Source organism: Oncorhynchus keta, chromosome 1 (assembly GCF_023373465.1).
Source record: "Oncorhynchus keta strain PuntledgeMale-10-30-2019 chromosome 1, Oket_V2, whole genome shotgun sequence".
Taxonomy (NCBI): domain Eukaryota; kingdom Metazoa; phylum Chordata; class Actinopteri; order Salmoniformes; family Salmonidae; genus Oncorhynchus; species Oncorhynchus keta.
In genome coordinates, this window is record NC_068421.1 from 75,775,961 (window position 1) to 75,786,155 (window position 10,195).

At 41.9% G+C, this 10,195-nt stretch overlaps 1 protein-coding gene across 15 annotated transcripts in view; it reads left to right on the forward strand.

Annotated features, from left to right (window-relative positions):
• Positions 1 to 6,264: 6,264 nt before the first annotated feature.
• The window catches only part of ptprfa (protein tyrosine phosphatase receptor type Fa), a 346,903-nt gene continuing 342,972 nt past the window's right edge, over positions 6,265 to 10,195 (forward strand). For all 15 annotated transcript variants that reach the window (XM_052461048.1, XM_052461037.1, XM_052461059.1 and 12 more), the window contains exon 1: positions 6,265 to 6,786. The gene's annotated coding sequence lies outside the window, so the exon portion shown is untranslated. The remainder of the gene's footprint in view (positions 6,787 to 10,195) is intronic.

Here is a 10,195-nt window from a genome sequence, read left to right on the forward strand (position 1 = left end):
AGGATCCATCCTCAAGGTGTTTTTAACATATGTATTCAATAATATATCCGTGGAGGCAGTTGGTTTCTCATAAGAAACGATTGGAAAAATGGCTACCTCAGTATTTTACGCAAGTTTTTCTCCGGGAGACACCATGCGTCCACTCGCCCTATATGGTCTCTTACAGCCATTCTCCAATGGAAATGCCTAAAAAGATGTCACAATGCTGCAGACACCTTGGGGAAAACGTGGAAAACGTAAGCTGACTCCTAGCTCCTTCACAGCCATATAAGGAGTCATTGGCATGGATTTCTATCTGGGTTTCGCCTGTAACATCAGTTCTGTGGCACTCACAGACAATATCTTTGCAGTTTTGGAAACGTCAGAGTGTTTTCTTTCCAAAGCTGTCAATTATATGCATAGTCGAGCATCTTTTTGTGACAAAATATCTTGTTTAAAACGGGAATGTTTTTCATCCAAAAATTAAAATAGCGCTATATATCCAAGAAGTTAAACACGGTTTCCCATGCTTGTTCAATGAACCATAAACAGTTCATGAACATGCACCTGTGGAATGGTCGGTAAGACACTAACAGCTTACAGATGGTAGGCAATTAACTTCTCAGTTATGAAAACTTAGGACACTAAAGAGGCCTTTCTACTAACTCTGAAAAACACCAAAAGAAAGATGCCCGGGGTCCCTGCTTATCTGTGTGAATGTGCCTTAGGCATGCTGCAAGGAGGCATGAGGATTGCAGATGTGGCCAGGGCAATAAATTGCAATGTCCGTACTGTGAAACGCCTAAGACAGCGCTACAGGGAGACAGCTGATCGTCCTCACAGTGGCAGACCACGTGTAACAACACCTGCACAGGATCGGTACATCCGAAAATCACACCTACAGGACAGGTACAAGATGGCAACAACAACTGCCCATGTTTCACCAGGAACTCACAATCCCTCCATCAATGCTCAGACTGTCTGCAATAGGCTGAGAGAGGCTGGACTGAGGGCTTGTAGGCCTGTTGTAAGGCAAGTCCTCACCAGACATCACTGGCAACAATGTCGCCTATGGACACAAACCCACCGTCGCTGGACCAGACAGGACTGGCAAAAAGTGCTCTTCACTGACGAGTTGTGGTTTTATCTCACCAATTGTTGATGGTCTGATTCACGTTTATCGTCAAAGGAATGAGCGTTACACCGAGGCCTGTACTCTGGAGCGGGATCGATTTGGAGGTGGAGGGTCCGTCATGGTCGTCATGGGGCGGTGTGTCACAGCATCATCAGACTGAGCTTGTTGTCATTGCAGGCAATCTCAACGCTGTGCATTACAGGAAAGACATCCTCCTCCCTCATGTGGTACCCTTCCTGCAGGCTCATCTTGACATGACCGTCAAACATGACAATGCCACCAGCCATACTGCTCGTTCTGTGTGTGATTTCCTGCTAGACAGGAATGTCAGTGTTCTGTCATGGCCAACGAAGAGCCCGGATCTCAATCCCATTGAGCACGTCTGGGACCTGTTGGATCGGAGGGTGAGAGCTAGGGCCATTCGCCTCAGAAATGTCCAGGAACTTGTAGGTGCCTTGGTGGAAGAGTGTGGTAACATCTCACAGCAAGAACTGGCAAATCTGGTGCAGTCCACGAGGAGGCGATGCACTGCAGTACTTAATGCAGCTGGTGGCCACACCAGATACTGACTGTTACATTTGATTTGGACTCCCCCTTTGTTCAGGGATACATTATTCAATTTCTGTTAGTCACATGTCTGTGGAACCTGTTCAGTTTATGTCTCAGTTGTTGAATCTTGTTATGTTCATACAAATATTTATTTTGCTGAAAATAAACGCAGTCGACAGTGAGAGGACGTTTATTTTTTTGCTGAGTTTATATATACAGTGCTGTAATGATTTGCAAATAGTTAAAGTACGAAAGGGAAAATAAATAAACATAAATATAGGTTGTATTTACAATGGTGTTTATTCTTCACTGGTTGCCCTTTTCTTGTGACAACATGTCACATATCTTGCTGCTGTGATGGCACACTGTGGTATTTCACCCAGTAGATATGGGAGTTTATCAAAATTGGATTAGTTTTCAAATTCTTTGTGTGTCTGTGTAATCTGAGGGAAATATGTGTCTCTAATATGGTCATAGGAAGTGCAGGTTAGGAAGTGCAGCTCAGTTTCCACCTTCTCTCTCCCTCTGCCTCTGCCTCTCCCGCTCTCTCTCTGTGTCTCTGTCTGTCTCTCTCTCTCTATCCTCTCTCTCTGTCTCTCTCTCCGTTTCTCTCTCTCCGTCTCTCTCCGTCTCTCTCTGTCTCTCTCTGTCTCTCTCTGTTTCTCTCTCTATGTCTCTATCCGTCTCTCTCTGTCTCTCTCTCTATCCTCTCTCTCCGTTTCTCTCTCCGTTTCTCTCTCACTATCGTTATCTCTCTTTCTCTCTCACTCTCTATCGTTATCTCTCTGTCTCTCTCTCTCACTCTCAGGATCTTTATATAGCACCATTTCATTCCATTTAAAGGCTGTTTTTAACCCGAGCCCTCCAGTAATGAAAGGTCTCTGTGAACACTTGTCTTTTAGTGGCACATAGTGAGTTAATAGCCACTCAACATAATGGCGAGAATTAAGGACGACATTAGCTAGCTTGTGAGTGTGCCTATTTACAGTTCCCCAAATGTATGTGTGTGTGTGTGTGTGTGTGTGTGTCCGTCTATTATTCAATTCAATGCAATTGTTTGATCACGTATCCTTGCTGTAGTAAGTTGCAGCATAACTGTAGTCATGGGAGGTAGTGTTCCTCTTCACAGATGACTGGATTTCCTCCTGACACATTGTTTTTGAAAGCATGATTATGAGCCGGTCATTAACCAGCCCTTCACGCTACTTATCAAGCGGACCTGTGTGTTTGCGTGTGTGTGTGTGTGTGTGTGTGCATGTGCGTCTGCGTTAGTGTGTGCCTGAGTCAGCGTTTCCGTTAGGAAAATGAGGCGCCTGACGTGACCAGCACGATTTTAATTTAACGGACATTTGAGAAAATGACTGGACCCATATGCATTGGGTGCGTAACCTGATGAAGTCGTCCACCACTGTGCTCAGAATGACAGAATCCCATTTAGATTATGGTAATTCATCTTAACAGAACATGCAAGTCGAGGATGCAATGATGTATGTTGTTCTTACCGTGCACTTTGAACATTTTAGAATAACTGTCTACATTTACTTTTCCTCACAAACAAGACGAGTAACAAACAGAAAAATCACTATCTTATGTCAATCTACTTTCCCCCATAGTAGGAAAAATTCACCTATTCTATTGGTCAGCTTGTCGAGAAAGAAATAGGGACAGTTGTGGGATGAGAGATCCCAAATTTATACAACCAGTATTTATTTTTTTACATTTTATTTCACCTTTATTTAACCAGGTAGGCAGGTTGAGAACAAGTTCTCATTTACAATTGCGACCTGGCCAAGATAAAGCAAAGCAGTTGGACACATACAACAACACAGAGTTACACATGGAATAAACAAACATACAGTCAATAATACAGTATAAATAAGTCTATATACGATGTGAGCAAATGAGGTGAGATAAGGGAGGTAAAACAAGGCAAAAAGAAAAGGCCATGGTGGAGAAGTAAATACAATATAGCAAGTAAAACACTGGAATGGTAGATTTACAGTGGAAGAATGTGCAAAGTAGAGATAGAAATAATGGGGTGCAAAGGAGGAAAATAAATAAATACAGTAGGGGGAGAGGTAGTTGTTTGGGCTAAATTATAGATGGGCTATGTACAGGTGCAGTAATTTGTGAGCTGCTCTGACAGCTGGGGCTTAAAGCTAGTGAGGGAGATAAGTGTTTCCACTGGGCCTAAGCTATAGACAAAACATAGGAAAAGCAAAGAGGCTGATGCAACAGATCAAAACGTTTAGCTTAAAATATTGAGAAACTATTAGTTCTTCACATTATAAGTGCAGCAATGTGCACAAGACAGCAGACATTTAGAAAGAGGGGAGATGTGATATTTAACAACTACATGGGTTTCTAATATGACGAGGATGTGTTTTTGGCTACTGGACAATGAAAGAAAGTTGATATAAAATAATTGCCGCCATGGATATGGTTTGATTTTGGCTACTTTTAACACATACCTCAAAATATGTAGTAAAACGTTCAGGTTTCAAACAATTATTCTGCCTCCAGCTCATTGCAAAGTGGTGTGTGACGTGTTGATGAAAACTGCCTTCCGTTGCCTGTGTATTTGCTGGAGCAGATTTCCAGCTCAAAGGCTCTGTGTCTGTATGCTGTATACATGTGATGAATAAGATACATAACAAATATACTGTACACGTGCCAATTTAATTTCACTAAATTATGCAAATTAACCAATAGACTGATAAGCATGATCATTCAAATGTGTTTACATCGGCTGGTATTTTCATCAATGAATAGGCAAAAAAAATAAAATCAGAGTGGGATTGTTTCTTCACCTGGACAATTGGACGGCGCCAATTTTAATTATTGGCTTTTCTATTTTTTTATAGTCCAAAAACCGGCTATTACTGGCTAATGGAATCCCTGGCCTGTGTGTGTATGTATGTGCGTGTGTGTGTGTGTATGTGTGTGCATGTGTGGGCGTGTGTGTGTGTGTATGTGTGTGTATGTGTGTGCATGTGTGGGCGTGTATGTGTGTGCATGTGTGGGCGTGTATGTGTGCGCATGTGTGGGCGTGTATGTGTGTGCATGTGTGGGCGTGTGTGTGTGTATGTGTGTGTATGTGTGTGTGTGTGTGTGTGTGTGTGTGTGTGTGTGTGTATGTGTGTGCATGTGTGTGTGTGTGCATGTGTGGGCGTGTGTGTGTGTGTGTGTGTGTGTGTGTGTGTGTGTGTGTGTGTGTGTGTGTGTGTGTGCGTGCGTGCGTGTGTGTGTGCGTGTGTGTGTGTGTGTGTGGTGTGTGTGTCCATGTAATTGGAATGGGGGAAGAAATGCCACCAGCCTCATCTGCTTCCTTTGCCAGGTGGTCATACACACACACACACACACACACACACACACACACACACACACACACACACACACACACACACACACACACACACACACACACACACACACACACACACACACACACACACACACACACACACACACACACACACACACACACACACTTTCATGTTCCATGTTTCTTTCGACCCAGTGAAATTGTATGGAGCTCATTTTTCTGGCATTGTTAATCTGTCTGTGAGTAATGTGAGAAGTTTGAAAATGTGTTGTGTGATATTAGGATGTAATGAATCCTCCTCTCAACGCCCCCGTGGGAGTATGACCATGACATCTCTCAGGAGTATTACAGCTGGGCTTTGTTTCAGTTCGGCTTGAGAGAGAGAGAGAGAGAGAGAGAGAGAGAGAGGGGTTGTAAATGCAGTAGATGCTGCTGTTACCAGACCTATGTTCAAATAATATTTGCAGTCTAAGGTTAATTCTGTGCTAAGCGATCACAACCAAGCTCAAGGAAACAAAGAAATGCGTGATGTTTTAGTTCAGCTTGACTGACAGACATACATGAACTGTACAGGCTGCAGGAAACAGGTTGAAAGTGAAAACGGACAGAGAGGGTTATTCTACGTTCAGTTGAAGCACCACTCAGTCATAAGCAATCAGTCGTGCCACGCTCAAGTAAACACAGGAATGCACTCTCACTAGCTCCTTCAACTCAAGAAAATATGCTTTGGATAAAAGTTTGCAGCAATAACACCCCACTGGGTTTACTTACACTGGTTGACTCAACATTGTTTCCACGTCATTTCAATGAAATTACGTTGATCCCACGTGGAATAAAAGTTGAATTGACGTCTGTGCCCAGTGGGACACTTCTTGAACGGTCTTTAGCTTTATAATAGCTATTTTATTCGTTCAGACAGGTTGAGTTTGAACTGAAAATGTATGTTTCCTTCACCTCACAAACCGGATTAGCAGTACAGCTGGTTAGAGAGAGTCTGTATTCATGTTTTCAAACAAATAACGACTCCTCCATAGTCAGCAACACAATCTAACCTGAATCCCCTTCCCCACCCCCACTCTCTGTCTGTCTCTCCTTCCCTTTTGTTCTGGCGCCAGGTGAAGTGGGAGAGAGGGGGAAGGTCTGGCTCTACCTGTGTAGAATAAAACTTGTCAACAAACCCTCCAATTGGCCAAGGCCCCTTTACAACCCATCCCCCAAAATGCTGTCTGAAACTCAACACCTGTGACATCATACTAGGGCATTGGCTGTGGCTGGGCTGGCCTGTTCAGAGCTCAGTGGGTATTCAGTTGAGAGTGTCACAGGAGACATCGAGCTCCAGTGACCCCAGCAAGACTCCCAGGATTCAGTGGAATCTCTATGGACGGTGGCCTGTTCACACAGCACAGCAAGGAGACCAGGATTCAGTGGAATCTCTATGGACGGTGGCCTGTTCACACAGCACAGCAAGGAGACCAGGCAGTGGCAGGCAGTTAGAGAAGCTCCCGCCAGAGGAGTTAGACTAGAGAGCAGTTCATTTGAAGTGCTGCAACCTTCCTTGTTTCCCTACTTCTTTGCCTCCACCTGTAGCGGCTAGCCCCAACCACCCGGGCTATTTCACACGCTCTCTCTTTCTCTCTCTGGGACTGCAGACTGACTGAGCTTTTATGCTAAAGGACTAAAGGATTTTGCGTGGAGTCTTTTTGTATTTGTTTTAGGAATAATATCACAAGTTTTAAAGACGATCATTTTCCTGGTGAGTTTCTTTCACTGTGTGTTTTTCAGTTGGACCTTGAAATGGGTAAGTGTGTCTCTTCACCGCGCTTCGCTTTGTTGTTCAGAAAATAGATTTTATAAAGAAGAAGTGGTCACATGTAAATCATACTATGGAAAGTTGGTCTTCTGTATAAAAATTAGTATTTGCTGTACTGAGGTTAATTTAGATGAATTTGATATTTTGTGGTTAAAGCGATTCTCACAGTTACCTAGGTGCTACATTATCTAGAGCCAGATTTATCTTGTTTGTATGGAAAATTCCAACCTCAATTGTTCCCATCCATTAACAAAGTTCCCCCACCTGTTCAAAGTAAACAAACACACACAAAGCAATCACAGAATGTTGACTAAAAGCCTATCGCCTCTCATAGTTGTTTTTGCCCTGAGCTACCAGTATTATGGTGAGTCGCCAAGCTGACAGTTTGTGTGTGACTGTGAGCATGTAGAGGCTGGGGGCCTGTGTGTGTTCTCCACGAGGTCCCCGTCTCCCACTGTAATCTCAGTATACTGAACCCAAGGCCAGTATCTATATTTTGCCTGTAGTTTATGTAACAACCTCAGTTTTATAAAAGAAGCTGTATTTGTTAAGTGAGCGTTATTGTAGGAAAGTGAAGAATCTGTAATAAAGCTTCATATTGTGCCTGGATGAACATTCTCAAGATATTAAATCAAGCCATAATTTCCTTTAATGTTCAGCATGAAAATAATAAACTGGAAGTGACTTAATTAGTCAGTATTTTTTTTTTGTAGCTGGTTGTGGGTCGTTCCACGAAATCACAAAATGAGTGCCTTTTGCGTCCCTGTGTTATTTAGAGTAGAACTTGTGCAGTAATTATACATTCTAAAAGCCTGTTATATTAAATTGCGTGCCCTTTAAGCACATGAAAAAATCAATAAATCAGTTTTTTTATATGATTAGAGACTTGCTAAAGTGCCAAAATGTTGCATTTGTCATGTCCCTCCACTTAACCCCAACGTTTCTCCAGGTTTTCACAGTCATTGTAAATCCTAGTGATGTTCTTGCTCTGACAGAGTCATTTCCGAACATTATTTCTGATTAGTGATTTATTTTAAGGTAAAAAAACAACATCCTGTCCCTCATTTTAAGGTCAACCCTGTTACGTGAACTGAACTGTCATTTTAATATGGTGAAACTATTCCTTTGAAATATTATTAGGTAGTGTAAAAGCAGGTGAGCTAGTTCTACTCTTTTTGGCCATTTTCTGGTGTTTTGTGGTGGAAAACCGAGCGGTCAAGTATAACAAGTCAACCCTGTTACACATAGACACATAGACACACTGTTACACATAGACACATAGACACACTGTTACACATAGACACATAGACACACTGTTACACATAGACACATAGACACACTGTTACACATAGATACATAGACACACTGTTACACATAGACACATAGACACACTGTTACACATAGACACATAGACACACTGTTACACATAGACACATAGACACACTGTTACACATAGACACATAGACACACTGTTACACATAGACACATAGACACACTGTTACACATAGACACATAGACACACTGTTACACATAGACACATAGACACACTGTTACACATAGACACATAGACACACTGTTACACATAGACACATAGACACATAGACACCCTGTTACACATAGACACGCTGTTACACATAGACACATAGACACACTGTTACACATAGACACATAGACACACTGTTACACATAGACACATAGACACACTGTTACACATAGACACATAGACACACTGTTACACATAGACACATAGACACACTGTTACACATAGACACATAGACACACTGTTACACATAGACACATAGACACACTGTTACACATAGACACATAGACACACTGTTACACATAGACACATAGACACACTGTTACACATAGACACACTGTTACACATAGACACACTGTTACACATAGACACATAGACACACTGTTACACATAGACACATAGACACATAGACACACTGTTACACATAGACACATAGACACATAGACACACTGTTACACATAGACACATAGACACATAGACACACTGTTACACATAGACACATAGACACATAGACACATAGACAGACTGTTACACATAGACACATAGACACACTGTTACACATAGACACATAGACACACCCTGTTACACATAGACACATAGACACACCCTGTTACACATAGACACATAGACACACTGTTACACATAGACACATAGACACACTGTTACACATAGACACATAGACACATAGACACATAGACACACTGTTACACATAGACACATAGACACACTGTTACACATAGACACATAGACACACTGTTACACATAGACACATAGACACACTGTTACACATAGACACATAGACACACTGTTACACATAGACACATAGACACACTGTTACACATAGACACATAGACACACTGTTACACATAGACACATAGACACACTGTTACACATAGACACATAGACACATAGACACCCTGTTACACATAGACACGCTGTTACACATAGACACATAGACACACTGTTACACATAGACACATAGACACACTGTTACACATAGACACATAGACACACTGTTACACATAGACACATAGACACACTGTTACACATAGACACATAGACACACTGTTACACATAGACACATAGACACACTGTTACACATAGACACATAGACACACTGTTACACATAGACACATAGACACACTGTTACACATAGACACATAGACACACTGTTACACATAGACACACTGTTACACATAGACACACTGTTACACATAGACACATAGACACACTGTTACACATAGACACATAGACACATAGACACACTGTTACACATAGACACATAGACACATAGACACACTGTTACACATAGACACATAGACACATAGACACACTGTTACACATAGACACATAGACACACTGTTACACATAGACACATAGACACACTGTTACACATAGACACATAGACACACTGTTACACATAGACACATAGACACACTGTTACACATAGACACATAGACACACTGTTACACATAGACACATAGACACACTGTTACACATAGACACATAGACACACTGTTACACATAGACAGGCTAGAAATGTTTGAACAATTTCAATTCATTTGTGACGCTTGCATTCAATTGCCACTCCCTGTTGCACACAACACGCTTCCATTCCCCCTGTCACAAGGGGATTCATGGCTGACTGAAATAAAATCATCAACAATGTTACGGTCAACCATGTTACTTTATTTGAAACTTACTCTAGTCTTTTTTTTACCTGTTGAGATGGGAGAACTCATGTTTTTACCTGTTGAGATGGGAGAACTCATGTTTTACCTGTTGAGATGGGAGAACTCATGTTTTACCTGTTGAGATGGGAGAACTCATGTTTTACCTGTTGAGATGGGAGAACTC